Below are 14,766 nucleotides of genomic sequence, written 5' to 3' on the forward strand. Positions count from 1 at the left end.
AAAAAAAAATGTTTACTTTCTAGTGAAAAAAGCCCATGGTGGTTTTGACATAAAACTACCTTGTCAGCCTTCAGAATGATCTTGATATGAATTATCCAAAGTTCTGATTTTAGAAAAAAATAAATAAAAATGTAAAAACTCTATTTAAATGATGTAGCCATCCACTGATGTCACCCACTGGTTCTCTGAACCCTATATTATTCCACATTATGAAGCCTTGTGGTGACAGTTTCTGCTGTAATTGTCTCTTATTATTTTTAAACTAGACATGACAAGTATCCCTCAGTTTCTCTAACCGAGAAACTTTTCAAACAAATGGCAAAGCATGCCCTATTTTTTTTCTTTTTTACTGTAATGAAGATCATGATTTATAAAATTAATTTCCTATGACTTGAATCAGGCAGCTGAGCGAAAAACCAAAAAAAAAAAGAAAAGAAATTCTATAAACCTGAAGTCTTTCTGCAACTAGAGGTATTACCCACATTTAACATCCATCCACCATATAAAGTCCATGTTGAGGGCGCACTACTGTTTGTTTTGTTTTGTTTTTTAATTTCCCAGGCACATCTTTAAGCCCCTCCCTCTGTGGGGAAAGTGACTTTATTAAACAGCAAAAAAAAATGTCAGAGTGTCAAATTGGATAAGACAAAATGCAGGGAAAGTGTAGGGAAATGGTGGGCCAAAAAAAGACAGGGCCTTCAGGCAGGTTTTTTTTTCCAAATGTGCAGAAGTTGCTGACATGTTTGCTGCAGGCCATTCTTTAGCACCAGTGGCCATGATGTTAGTGGCAGGAGAGACGAGAACAGCAAGAGAGTGGACGGACCGTGGACGGTTGGCTGCCTGGTTCAACAAGATGTCATGAGAGATGATGATGATTAGCACCAGGCTATATTACTGTGGAGTGCTGTTTACCTCACCACAACTGTATACAAAAGTGGAGCAAGTGCTAGCGGTGGACAAACTAGCTACCAGTTGGAAAGTTATATTAATAATGTTAACATCAAAGAAAAACCTGTAAAGCTAACTATCGAAACTGCCTATCAGTTAGCAAGCTAGTTTTCTATTATCTGTAGTTAGCTAAAAATACATCTTGATGTGGCTGTGATATATTGTGTTACTGGAAGAAGGTCATTATTTTGTTAACCACCATTAATTAACATTACTATTGTGCAAGCTCCCAGTGCTTGTTTTTTTTTTCTTCATTTATGCATCAGACCATTGAGAGCTTGTGTGATTTACCGTTCTCATCAATCATTCCTTTCACTCGCTCATTCTCTCACTCACACACACAACCAAATGCAACATATCATAGAGTAGACTTCAGCTCTAGCATAACATGAAATGTAACTTAAACATAAAACTCAATGTTACAGCCAGTGGCAGCACAAACGTGACACACAGACTGACTTTTAGTTTTAGTGTAGTTATCGGTTCTACTACTAGTTAGCTAACATGAACTAATGTCATTCTATTCGCCGCAACCAACCAACCCACCTGGTGACCTAACATTCTGTACTGACAGAAGATGGCCCTAAACATGTTTTTAAAACTTTGACTTTAAGCACTTATTTTTTAAATCCACCTTCACAGACAGTATTTTTGAGAGCAAGGCTCCATGGTTTAAATGTGCCTTTATACATTTAGTATTTCATTTCCACTTTAAACCTGATTTTAATTTCTTTTGTCCAGAACTGGTCACAATATGATCAACTCACTTTCATGTCATACACTTTTACTGGAGACAATTTTGATCTTTTAGACACCTATGATTAAGAGCTTAGCACAAAGATTTAACATCAAATAAGTCTTTTACATCATTTCATCTCATTTAAGTCATGTTTTGAATTTCAAGGGGAAACTCTGTGGTTGGTTGAATTGATTACAGATTTCCATGCATGTATACAGCATGATAGGAGGTGTCTAATCTTTGCGCATAATCTGCAAGCTTTCATCTATTTCCTATTTGTGTTTTCTCAATTCTGTTTTCTGTGAGACAAGTTCTGAAGGAAAAGGCAATTAACAATGGAAGAGACGTCTGACAGGATGAGTTGCAGCAAGAAAGCCAGACGTCAGAATAAGACAAAGAGGCCATGAAACACTGCCACTGGACCACTGAAAACTGGAAGAAGGTATTATGGACTGATGAATCTAAATTTGAAACCTTCAGTTCATCATACAGGATCTTTGTAGGCGAAAGGATGGTTCCACAATGTATGGCCTCAACTGTCAGTCATGGAGGAGGAAGTGTGATGGTCTGAGGCTGTTTTGCTGGATCCAGGATCGGTGACTGGTACAGAGTGAGAGGCACCCTGAACCAAAACGGCTACCACAGCATTCTGCAGCGCCATGCACTACCCTCTGGTATGCACCTGGTTGGTCAGGGGTTCATCCTACAGCAAAATAATGACCCAAACATAAGTCCAAACTATGCCAAAACTACCTCAAGAAAAAAGAACAAGATGGTAAGCTTGAAAACATGGAGTGGCCAGCACAGTCTCCAGACTTAAACCCGGACAGAAGAGTGAAAGTAAAGCGACCTACACATTTATGGGAACTTCTGCAACAGATATGGGAAGAACTTTCTGAAGAATATTTGATTTCTATTGTAGAAAGAATGCAATGAGTGTGTTCAGTTGTTGACTTTGATGAGTCAAACGTTTAGAAGAAATGTTGGTCTATAAATTGATTCTACAGTTAACTCCAATTGCTTATCTGTACTATGCTTTAATTTCAGAGAAAAAAATGAAAGAAGAAAAAATTATTTATCAATAATATACATGTTTAATGTAAAAATGAATATATAAACAATGTAATGGAAAGGTTGATCGTTATGAAATTAAAACCCGAATCAAAGATCCAAAATAGGATGAATTATTCTGTTATTATTATTTTTATTCTGGCACTTCACATGTCCATAACAAAATGCCCTCACATGATGATTCACAGGCACCCTGGTGGTGCAAAGATGGCTGGTGTCTTACTGATTGTGGTGAATGGAGTGGGCAAAATCTTCCTACAATACCTTACATAGACAAACATATGGGACTCATATAGCACAAGATACATCTGAGTTTGTGTCAAGTATGCAACAAAAAAAAACAAAAAACATATCCACTAACCTCACAGCTTGGGGGATTAGATGAGGACTCAACCCTGATGATAGCCCTCTCCTGATGTTTGGACAGAATGACTGTAAGCTGTTCAGCGAAGCTAGTCATCATCAGAGATGAGTCACAGAGCTTCAGTTCACTGATCAACACCTCCGCCTCAGCCCCTTGGCACAGCTTGACACACATATACTCCCATGTGTCAATCTGTCAGAACCCAATGGGGTGGAATAGGGAGAGTATGCATTTTAAGCAAAGGTGACCTCAACTTTTACTCATTCTCTTTACATATCTACACATGTTATCAGCTGGACTGCAGAGACAGAAATGAAATTCCTAACCAGTTAACCTTTATTTTTCTCTTAACTATACAATGCAAGAATTGTTTAGACAAAAATCTTTCCTGCAGACCAAATACATGCTGCAGTTGATGCAAAGTTACATGTGATTATATCTAGTCAAAGTAACAAATGCTAACATTTCTAATTCTTCTTGTATATTAACATATCAAAAAAGTTCCTCTTACAGGAACATGTATTACTGTATACACTCGGTAAAAAATAACAATGCCCAAGCAGCAACCTCCAGGACTGAAAAAAGAAAGCTAACACAGAAGTGCCAAAAGTGCAGTACAAAGGTGAGTAAGCTCCCACAGATTCCAGTATTTAAAATGCCCAAATTGCTGCTGTTTACTTTCCTGCCTTCATTTATGTTATGTCATTTATGTATGATATCATCTTTAGATGGAAGCTAGTGATCTAACTCCTTTCTAACTTCTAACCTTCTAACCATTCTAACTTCTAGTCTGGATGTTAAACTTAATTGCTTCACCTGGTAGAGCAACAACGCTGATCATTTAATCCCTGTGGGGGACAGAGCTATGGCCGCCCACACTCCCTAGCAGATCATTACATGGAGAAACCTTTTGAATACAAGCGTGCTGATCCACACAGGTGTTCACAGACACACCTTTCTTGGCTGCTACCTCAAAGCGTACTGCACAATAACATGTAATATTTAGTATCTACTGTTATCTACTGTTAGCTAGTTTATTGTGATGGTGCTGTATTTATTATGTTGCTCTTTTTTATTTGTTTTCTCTTCTGTTTTTTCTTATCTCCATACAGGTGATCCAGGTGTTTTGTTTGTTTTTTTATTTTTTTCTTCCCCCCTTTCTCGCCATCTCTTCTCCCCTCTATTTTTCTTTCTCTCCCTCTCCTTCTTTCATTCTTTCTCCCTGTCCTATCCCCCAGTCATGTCTGTTCCATCTGAAAATCAAATCAAATAAATACATAATTATAATAAAGGTCAATCAAATGGACCAATATGGCAAGGCCATGATGATCCAATTGGTAAAGTAAATCCGCTTGGCATCTTTCTTGGCCTTCAGACAACAATTCTGATGGCTAAAGATCCAAATGGGACAGACAAAAAAAAAAAAATTAAAGACGAAAGAATTCAGACAGTTTGTAACACAGTGTTTGTTTGAGTTTGGGATAGTATGAAATGAGACGTTGTTAGCATTAGCCTATTAGTAAGCAGCCCACCATTATTATATATTACAGAATATGGAATCTAAAACCACCTGATGATGTCAATCATACTGTCTGTACTCATGCCGTATCATGCTCTATTCAGACAAATGTAAAACGTCTACAAAACATCTTTAAGATGGCTGTATGAGCATGTTTTCACATACAGTTCTTTTTAGAAGAAGTAAACTCTGTCTTCTGAAAGTGGTCCAAAAGTCAAAGGGGGACATAGGTTATATTTTCTCTTATGTTTTTGTAATAACATATAGCATAATCATAACATAAAATCACGTTTAATACAGAACTATTACTTTTACAGTGCGGTATATGTAAAATGCCAAGGCTTCCTCTGCCACTGAGCTTTGTGTCTTTGAATATGTCAAAGAGTATACTTTTATCTCCCTGCTGATGAATGATTTCCCCTTAAATAAGATTTTCCAAGCTAGCAAAACACTGTGCATTTGTTCACAAAAGGGGCTATTTTCAGTTTTTTCTACTTTACTTTGTTGTGGCATACGTAGCAGTATGTTCCTAACGAAGCTCCTCAATTCCGTGTGAGCTGTGAAATTGGAGATGAACCATAACATTTCCTGTTTGATGTGTTTTTCATTAACAACTTGATGTGGTTACTCCTTTGTCATACCCAGCATTTGTGAGCTTGTTTGTTTTGGTCCATGCCATTGTTGTAACATGCAATCAAGACAGCAAGCCTTTGAAACCTGTCATTAAATGGCAGAAGGGAAGAAACCAGAGAGCTTTGTGTTTGTGAACCTGTTAAATGAACTTTAGCATGTAGTATAACCAATTAGGCAATGTTCTCATATATATCGACACTCCAAACTAACTGCTCCTACTTCAAGTTGTTTTGTACTACTTTTGTGTTTAATCTTTATATTTATCTACAAAGTACAGAGTTACCACTATTTTTATATAAGTTAAAGGTTTTGATTTATGTAGTTTAAAAATTAAAGGAAAAAAAAGGTATTGACTGCAGTTCAGTATGTGGTAATTCTGAATGTGTCACATGCTTATGCAACAGCAGAAAACCACTCTCCATTCAAGGTTGAGTAACACAGCGCCAGCACCTACCTCTTTGGACACGAGGTGAAGTCTGCCTGAATCACTGAATCTCTCTTCCAAACAATCCATTTTCCCTTCACAATCCAAACGTCTCTCGTTTGCCCGAGATGCTGTAATTACACACTAATGCCTTTCGGTAGAATTAGAACACATTTTGCAGGAACACAAATTAATGTTCAAGGAAAATTCCTGGCATAACCAATTCCGTCTACTTGGAACTGAATTCACACTTCACGAGCAACTGCTAAATGTTTTCCTCAAGCCCTTTTTTGAAAAAAGAGCCTGCACTTACACTGATGAAAAATGAATCATTTTCTGTCATTACTGCTGCTCCACTGTGCACCTTTATCAGCTGTGCTGTTTCAATGAATGGAGAAATGACAGCACTGAAAGGCTGCTTAAGAAGATCGTAATGGAAGCCAAATGGCATTGATTCACAAAGCTATTTTTGATACAAATTATATAGGAAATTAATATTATTCCTTATTTTTCTATTCATGAAAATGGATGTCTGCAGTATTGATTTAAACTTGACTTTGTTTAATTCATGTCTGCTGGCTATGCAGGGTGTAAATAATGAAAACCTTCATCTTGTGTGACTAGTTTGAACCAGGCTGTGTTCAAAGGCCTTGGAAAGCTTGGAAAACTTGGCTTTGGGTGTGTGACTCAACACTTTTGGACAAAGGATTATCACCTTGGTTGTTTGCAAATGTTACGAGAGAGGTGCAGGTCTGATAGTGGAACCACACTCTCACTGGTTAACAGTTTATCACAATCACCAGCCAATGTCAAGATTATGACCTTGAATGAGGAGCGATAAGAAAACAGAATAATGGTCTGCAATCTTGCTATATGTAATCTACTGAGACCTAATGGTTTTATTTTACAGGGTAAAGTTTTCACATTCTTCTCACAGAACATGACTATTTCATACTTTTAATCATATTGCACGTGAAAAACATGGGATTGACATCAGTAAATTGGTGTTTGGCATATAAAAGTCTTTTAAAATCAAACAAATGTTTACATTATTTTCAGTTATATTTATTTTTATTTATTTATTTTTCACATGTAATTACAGGAAGTAACTACTTGATGACTTGACCATATCATTCTCAACAGATCCATAATCTCAACTATTTACTTTCATGTTTCCCTTGGAAGCGTGGGGTGTGGTTGGCTGTAGATGGCCCACTTGTTTTTGTTTTTTGTTGTTGTGTGTAATGACACTGACATCAGCAGTGTCAATATTTTTCATTGGTTGTGTGTTTAAAAGTACAAACTGAAGCAATCAAATACACCAAACTTTTGAAAAAAGGGAAGTGACACCTCAGGACCCAAAGACACCCGTGGTTACCGTGTTCTCGTCAGTGCTCAAACCAAACCTGCACCAGTGATGTCAACACTGCACACCTAGTGGGACATCTTTATGCTGCCCTAATGAAAGAAACCTGAATCAGTAGAAGAGATGAAAGCTACTTCTGAAACCCCCAATTAAAATATGTATGCTTTTGAAAAATACTCTCTTGCCTTTCATCACATCTTATTCATTAAAGCAACGTATGTACTAGCTTGTGAACTGGTTTTCCTTTCAACTCTGGACCAATTACACACACACACACATGCACGCACACACACGCACACAAATATTTAAAAGAGATATTGAGCTATAAGTGAAATGTAAGTTCTGTTTTGTTCAGGAGATCATTTCACACATGGATATTAGCTATATGATTTTATTTTATTTTTTAGGTCCTGCTCTCGGTGAGGCTCTGTGATCCTCTTTGATGCTTTTGATTTCAGTTCAAGGCCTTTTTTTATTTTTCTGATTGCCATGGAAATGCTTCAGTGACCTGATAAAAACCAGATTCATTTCAGCCCGGAGATTTGAAACATTTGAAGCGGCACCCCGCACACCCTCCGCCTTCCTCCCATCCCCAATTTTTCAGCACCGCTTTCATCAGCTGTATCAAATTTCAAAACCCTCCAGTCCACGTCTTTGGAAAGATTCAATAATGTTTAATATCTGCTGCTAAGTCAGCCAAACACACTGGAACCTGCGCTGAAGAGCTCCACTGCTGCTAAAAGCAAAACAGTTTAGAATTTGCTCATCGACTCTGCCCAATGTCGCCTGTTGATAAGAAATAAAGGAAATAGTCCTTGTTTCTTTTCCTTTACTCTACCCCTCCAGTTAGCTTCATTTCCTTCCTGATGGGTGTTTCTGTGGGGATAAGAGGCCATGAATACGCTAAGTATCCTTGAGGAAATGTGAGCAGAAAGCATGGAGTCGATCCGGTTAAGCATGAGTGGTTACTCTCTCTACTTCTACTCTGTGTATATGACTGTGTGTGTGTGTGTGTGTACAGTGAGGCACAAAACAATGGTACTTTGAACTGAGAATGAAAAAGAATATGAAACTTTATAGCCATTTGAGGTCACTTAAGATGAAGGAAGTGTAGTGTTAGGATGTAATAGATGGCAAAAATTGCACAGTAATCTTTAGACGGTGCTATTTAGATGCTCTACTCTACAGGGGTATAAAAATATGAACACATTAGCAGTTAATGTATGAGCAGGTGAAAATAGCTTTCATATTTGTGCAGCAGAATCTGTCCATTTTTAAATCCTGACACCCCGCAGATGTTTGTGTTAGCGTATGATCTGTAAATGTGTAACTTTATTGTCAGCTGGTAAACTTGAAATGTAAGTAAGTGGGCGGGGCTTTTCTAGCAGAGTCTAGTGTGTGCCCATGATTGTCATATCTGCCCTCACTGATAATATACAGATTAAGTCTAAAGCCTGAGTTTTCATATAACACGTTAGTAACATACTGACCCCTTTATTTGAACTGTGGCCATGTTTAAAATGAACATTCATCTTTGTAACAGACAGGAAATAAGGGAATAGAAATGTTTGGAAACCCTCACCACTAAGCCACTAGATCAGAAGGTCGTTTCTTTTAAGCTGCTCCCACCCCTCTGGGAAAGTCCCACTTACCCACTGAGGATAGAAAGCCACTGCATCGAGTTTTGTTGCACATGCACAATGACAACAAAGGTATTACAATCATTTATTGTTATTATTTTTAGGCAAAAGCACAAAATTGCAGGGAGCAGAATCTGGAGAACAGGGTGGGTTTAGGGTCAATGTGATATAAGTTGATCATCATGTTTTTATTTCATCACGACTCGTTTAGTACAATTTATTATTAATGTGCAGTAAATCGTCCCTGGATTGCCAACAAATGGGCCAGAATGCTGCAAGGCTTCTCACATGGTCCTCTAAAAGGTCTCGTGTGACACTGATTCTTTTCTCTTTACAGTGGCTCCTCCTTAAATTTAAGGTTAAATTTAGAGTTTGATAATCGCCTTCCAGGCTCTGAGTGGTCAGATGGCTCTCTGTATTAGTGAACTTTTATATCCATGTGTAACAGGCAGGTCTCTGAGGGCTGCTGATCAAAGGTTGCTGGTGGTACCTAAAGAGCAGGGGAGATTTCACTTTCTAGAAAGCGCCACCTAATTTGTTTAGCTTGCCTCCACTAGACTTAATATCTGTGGACACCTGTGCAAGCTTGATTTTATTATTTTTATTTCATTTAAAGCACTTTTAATTGCTGTATGCACGCCTTTCTATCTTTTTATGTTACACTGTGAATAGTCATGTGACTTATGTTCTCGTAAGGACTACATAAAGAAATTCTACTTCCAGTTTTGTTGGTGTGACCAAAATCTTTTAATGCACAATTCCTTGCATCCCACTAATAAGAATAGCCCAGCTGATTCACATTTACATAATGTGATCTTTTTTGCTTTTGCAGGCCAGAGTTCAGAAACTTTTGGATTCCTCCCTCCCACCTTCTTCCCTTACAGAATGTCTGTCCGAATTAAAATCCTGGTTTAGCTCCGATTTTCTAAAGCTCAATGAGGATAAAACTGAAATCCTCCTTATTGGCACCAAATCCAACCTTTTGCAGGCAAACCATTTCTCACTCACTATCAATAACTTCACAGTTTTCCCTTCTCCTCAGTTTGGTGTCATCCCAGACAGTTCACTTTCCTATAAATCTCACATATAAATCTCACGTCAATAATCTCTCCCTCTTCTGCCTATTTCTATCTACGTAACTTTAACAGATTACGTCCTTCTCTTTCCACCTAGTCTACGTTCATTCTTTTCCACAGTCTCGTATTGACTACTGCAACTCTCTCTTACATGGTCTCCCCCAAAAATCCCTCCATAAGCTTCAACTGGTTCAGAACTCTGCTGCCCGCATTATCACCAGAACCCCTCCTACCAGCACATCACCCCTGTTCTTCAGGAACTTCACTGGCTCCCTGTGAAATTCCGGATAATATACAAACTTCTTCTGCTCACCTTCAAGGCCATTCATAACCTCGCACCTTCTTACCTTTTATGATCTGTTAAGCACTACCTTTTCTGCCCGCTCACTTCGATCTTCTTCTTCTATCCAGCTTGCTGTGCCTTCCTTCCGCCCCACCACCATGGGAAGCAGAGCTTTTAGCTGCTCTGCTCTCAGGCTGTGGAACTCTGTAAAGTGTCCTTGGGTGTCTTAAAAGGTGCTTTATAAATAAAATGTATTATTATTTATTATTATTAAAAAGAGGTGAGGCATAATTTTCAAAGCCTTGTGTTATTTTAGGCTTGGATGAAGTCATAGGATGCTTAGGCCCATTCATACAATTTCTTTTAATTCATCAGCTAAGCTTTAGTTTCTCACAAACAATGGTGTTTGTGTTTCTTTTTAAAAATGTGTAGGTGGCTCTGTTAGACCTTACCACCAAGCCTCTTTTAGCCTTGATGTAAAATACTGTCTTTTGGCAGAAATATATTGTCAAACATGGTACTTTCCATGCATCATTCACTGCTATTAAGCTGTTCCAGAATCATTCAGGCCTTGTAGGAGGATGTAGGAAATGGAAAGTCAGAAATAAAAAAATAGAACAAAAACACAAGGCTAAAATTGCATTTCTTTTAACATAGTCTTTTAGCATGTTGATCTTCACTTTAATCCTTCATGGGGAATACACGAAAAAAGCTCTCCATTTGCCAACAGAACACTTAGGGAAGGCTTTTTAATCTTACTAACAGCCTTGTTGTGAGCCAACTCTGCCTGTATTAATGCCTTTGTAGATTAGGCACAGCATGGGGGCACACTAGGGGTCAGTGCTAGAAGCAGGTAGTACAAGCAGATTTCTGGCCCCACCTGCCTGTGGCCAGCAGCTGGCTTTACTGCACGCTGCTGGCACTGCTGATTAGATGAAGCACCTCAGTTTATCCCATCTACTTCCTCAACCCTGACCGAGAAACTCAGGCAGTATTTTTATGCTCCTGCCAAAACACATTGCGGTGAATGAAGCCCCCATAAAGACCTAACCTCATCCGCACTCTAGATGATGATTCAGTTCACCTCAGGACAAAAGACAGAGAGAAATAAGAATGAAAGTGGAGAGCAAGACAAAGAACGAGATAAACAAGGACAACAACAACAACAAGGTGCAATGTATGAGGTCGCTGCTGCCATTCTCCTGGTGTTGCCCCCAGGCTTGTTGTTTCAGAAATGTTGCATTCAAACCAAACAGGGATAACTAATTGTACATTTCAAATGCAAAGCCTGCCTACAGGGTAGTTTGGCAGCATTGCGTATAAAAGGATTTATACGTGTCTGCTCCACAGAAAGATGCCAACGCATGTGCATGCCAAACTGCATGCCTCGTCTGAGTTGGAATCAAAAAAAAAGAAAAGAAAAAGGGAGAGAGACATACTCAAATCCAGGAATCGTCATAATTCTCACATCACAGAAGGAAAGTAAGTTCTGGCATCAAGAGGTTAGCGGACATCAACCATTTAGTTAAATCCTGCGTGTCAAAAACCAAAATATGTAAATAGACCAGAAATGGTGAAGAGTGATGTGTGATGGCTTGGCTGAAAACACACCCTGTTTGTCACACATAGCAATTTCATAAAGGAATAATGTTTGATTTTAATCACCTTCTTTTGTCAGCTAGCAGGAAATATGAGATTGGTTATCAGAGCTGCAATCCAAAGTAAACAACATACTAGATCAAAAGTTGGTTAATATTTCATTTGTGGGATGTGAAAGCAACATTTTAGTTCTGCAGTTAAAACTATTTCGTACATCCACATCCATTGTTGAAAACGCATCCATAGGAAGACACTGGAATATAACATATAATATGATAGGTATATGATATATAATATGCTCTTTTTACAGTCGTTATCTAGTCTTCCTCCACTCTTCAACAAAACAATTAGAACACATTAAAGAAAATGCTCTGACAGCCTCGTCCTGGACACCTTCAACTCTCTGCACTCTTCTGAAGAACTATAAAGCATATTACTTCTATAGTTATCATGTAAACATTTACCATACTTCGAAATAAATAATTTTAATCAGCTCAGGAACATCCATCCATCATCTGCCGCTTATCCTTTTCAGGGTCGCCGGGCCAGCTGTCACCTATCCCATCTGTCGCAGGGCGAGAGACAGGGTACACCCTGGACAGGTTGCCAGTCTGTCGCAGGGTTGACATGTAGACACAGACATTCACACTCACATTCACACCTATGGGTAATTAGAGTTTCCAATTAACCTATCCCCACTAACTGCATGTCTTTGGACTGTTGGAGGAAGCCAGAGTACCCAGAGAGAAGCCACGCAAAAACAGACCCTGGTGTAACCAACTTTAAGTTATAAAGGTGAATTACAGCGCAATAATTACTTGGGCTCGTAATAAGACCCTGGCCAGAATCAGAAGACACCAAATTCGTATGGAGCCAAAGTATTAAGCAGCAATAATGACCTGAACACAATGTTAACTTTTGAGTAGGCACTCTTGTATTGTTACAAAGTATTAAGCAGCAATAATGACCTGAACACAATGTTAACTTTTGAGTAGGCACTCTTGTATTGTTACAAGGTATAACAGGTATCTGTCCAATTTGTACAGATAAAGATAAGAATTCAGAGTTAAGCTGGCGATAGCCAACTTCAAAGGTCCTTGTGAGTGTAACTGGAATGTATGAGTGTGTGGTGTGTATCTTCTTTGGGGTAGATCATCCTCAAAGTGGTTGGCTCGCCATCTATCACAAGCAGAATATCGTCCTGGTCCTTGGACTTTTCCGTCCTCTCCAAAAAACCTGACCGTTGCTCTGTTTCACAAAAGCCCAACACACACTGGCGTTGGAATTGCAGCAGCTCTCCGGATGAAAGGTGAGTGGTTAGCCGACGTTGCTTCTCTCCTTCATCCAGCCACTCGACTCCGGACTTCCAGCAGGTAAGTAGGCTGGCTTTCCTTCCTCTCAATTCTGAGTTTTTCCTCTCTTTTGTCCGTGGATTTCTCGGTTTGACTAGCAGATGCCTCCACTCCTCTTGCTGAGATGAGAAAAAAAACCCGGGAGCACCATACACCTTCACCTCGCTTCCTGGCTGACAGGGTCAATGTGGCCTGGGTAGGCTCTGATTGGTCGCTGAGCTTGGTGCCCTCACGTGCGGTGAACTGAGAGGTGCATTCAATGGTCATAGGAAATATGACGTTTTGTTGATGTGGACAGTTAATATAAAGAGAATAAATATGATTTTTTCCATCTGGGCTACACCCTCCCCTCCTGAACTCATGCACGTCCCTGTGCATGGTAGACAGTTAAATGATGATTATTTGACGGGTCAAGGAAGAGGGCGAAACAGGCTCTTCACCATCACTGATGACATCGGCCCAAGCTGAAGACAGTCCTTGCAAGAATGATTTTGCTGCAGTGATCAGAGGATTGCCTAGCTCCGTATAGTCAAGCCGTCATGGCGGACGACGGTTTCTCTCAGATCTCCTTACAGAATCATTTGTATCCGTGTTTTCCCTTGTATCCACTGGGACTATCTCCTCCATTCTCTCCTCAGGATTCGCACCTCTGGTGCCAGCCTCCTGAAATGGAAGTTGCCTTTCTTGGACGTCTGGGTCATCAACAGGTGAGTCATTTTCAGTTAAGGTTATTTCATCCACTTGTTCGGTCGGTGTGACTCCATTGGCAGATAAGTACTCAGTATCATCTGTAGTACTGTTAGGCATATCAGGTATGTTGCCAAAATCAGATTGGCTGTCAAAAACAGGTGGGTTGTCAATATCAGGAACATTGACAGGACTCTCACTCACTGTGTGGACAGGGGAACTCAACCAAACAGGAATGAGTAAATCATCTTCTTCATCTGAGGAGTTCTCTTCCTCTAGCGCTGGATTTGCACGGGTTCTTGGCCTGCGTGACACAGGCTTCTGTACATGCTCACTGCTTTCCTCCACAGGTAGGTAGCCACATGGTAGCAACAGATCCCGGTGTAGTGTCCTTAGGGGACCATCTTTGTTTTCAGGCTTAACCGTATATACTGGGAGGTTGCCTGCCCTTCTCACCACTACATGCACAGTGTGTTCCCACTTGTCTGAAATCTTATGTTTGCCCCGGATACGGACATTCCTGACCAATACCCGATCTCCAGCTTCCAAGTCTGAGGCAGTTACATGTCTGTCAAACCTCATTTTGTTCTTGTGAGCTATCTTTGCAACCTTGTCCATAGCTAACTTGTAGCTTTCTATGAGACGTGACTTGAGTTTTTGCACATATTCAGAGTGAGATGAGTGTTGTTCCTCTTGCACTGGCAGGTTGAATGCAAGGTCAACTGGCAACCGAGGTTGGCGTCCGAACATCAGTTCGTACAGGGTGAAACCAGTCACTTCATTCCTGGTGCAGTTATAAGCGTGAACCAGGGGTCTTACATGGTCACGCCAACAGGACTTATCTTGATCACGGAGAGTGCCCAACATATCAAGCAAGGTACGATTAAATCGTTCCACAGGATTGCCCCTAGGATGGTATGGGGTTGTCCTCACCTTGTGGATACCAGCCACCTGACAGAGTTCCTTGATTGTGCGGGACTCGAAATCTGGACCCTGGTCACTATGCAATTTTTCTGGGATGCCATAGTGTACCATAAAGTTCTCCCACAGACACCTTGCCACTGT

This window comes from Haplochromis burtoni, unplaced genomic scaffold, assembly GCF_018398535.1.
Source record: "Haplochromis burtoni strain Fernald_Lab_line unplaced genomic scaffold, NCSU_Asbu1 Contig_491, whole genome shotgun sequence".
NCBI classification, from domain to species: domain Eukaryota; kingdom Metazoa; phylum Chordata; class Actinopteri; order Cichliformes; family Cichlidae; genus Haplochromis; species Haplochromis burtoni.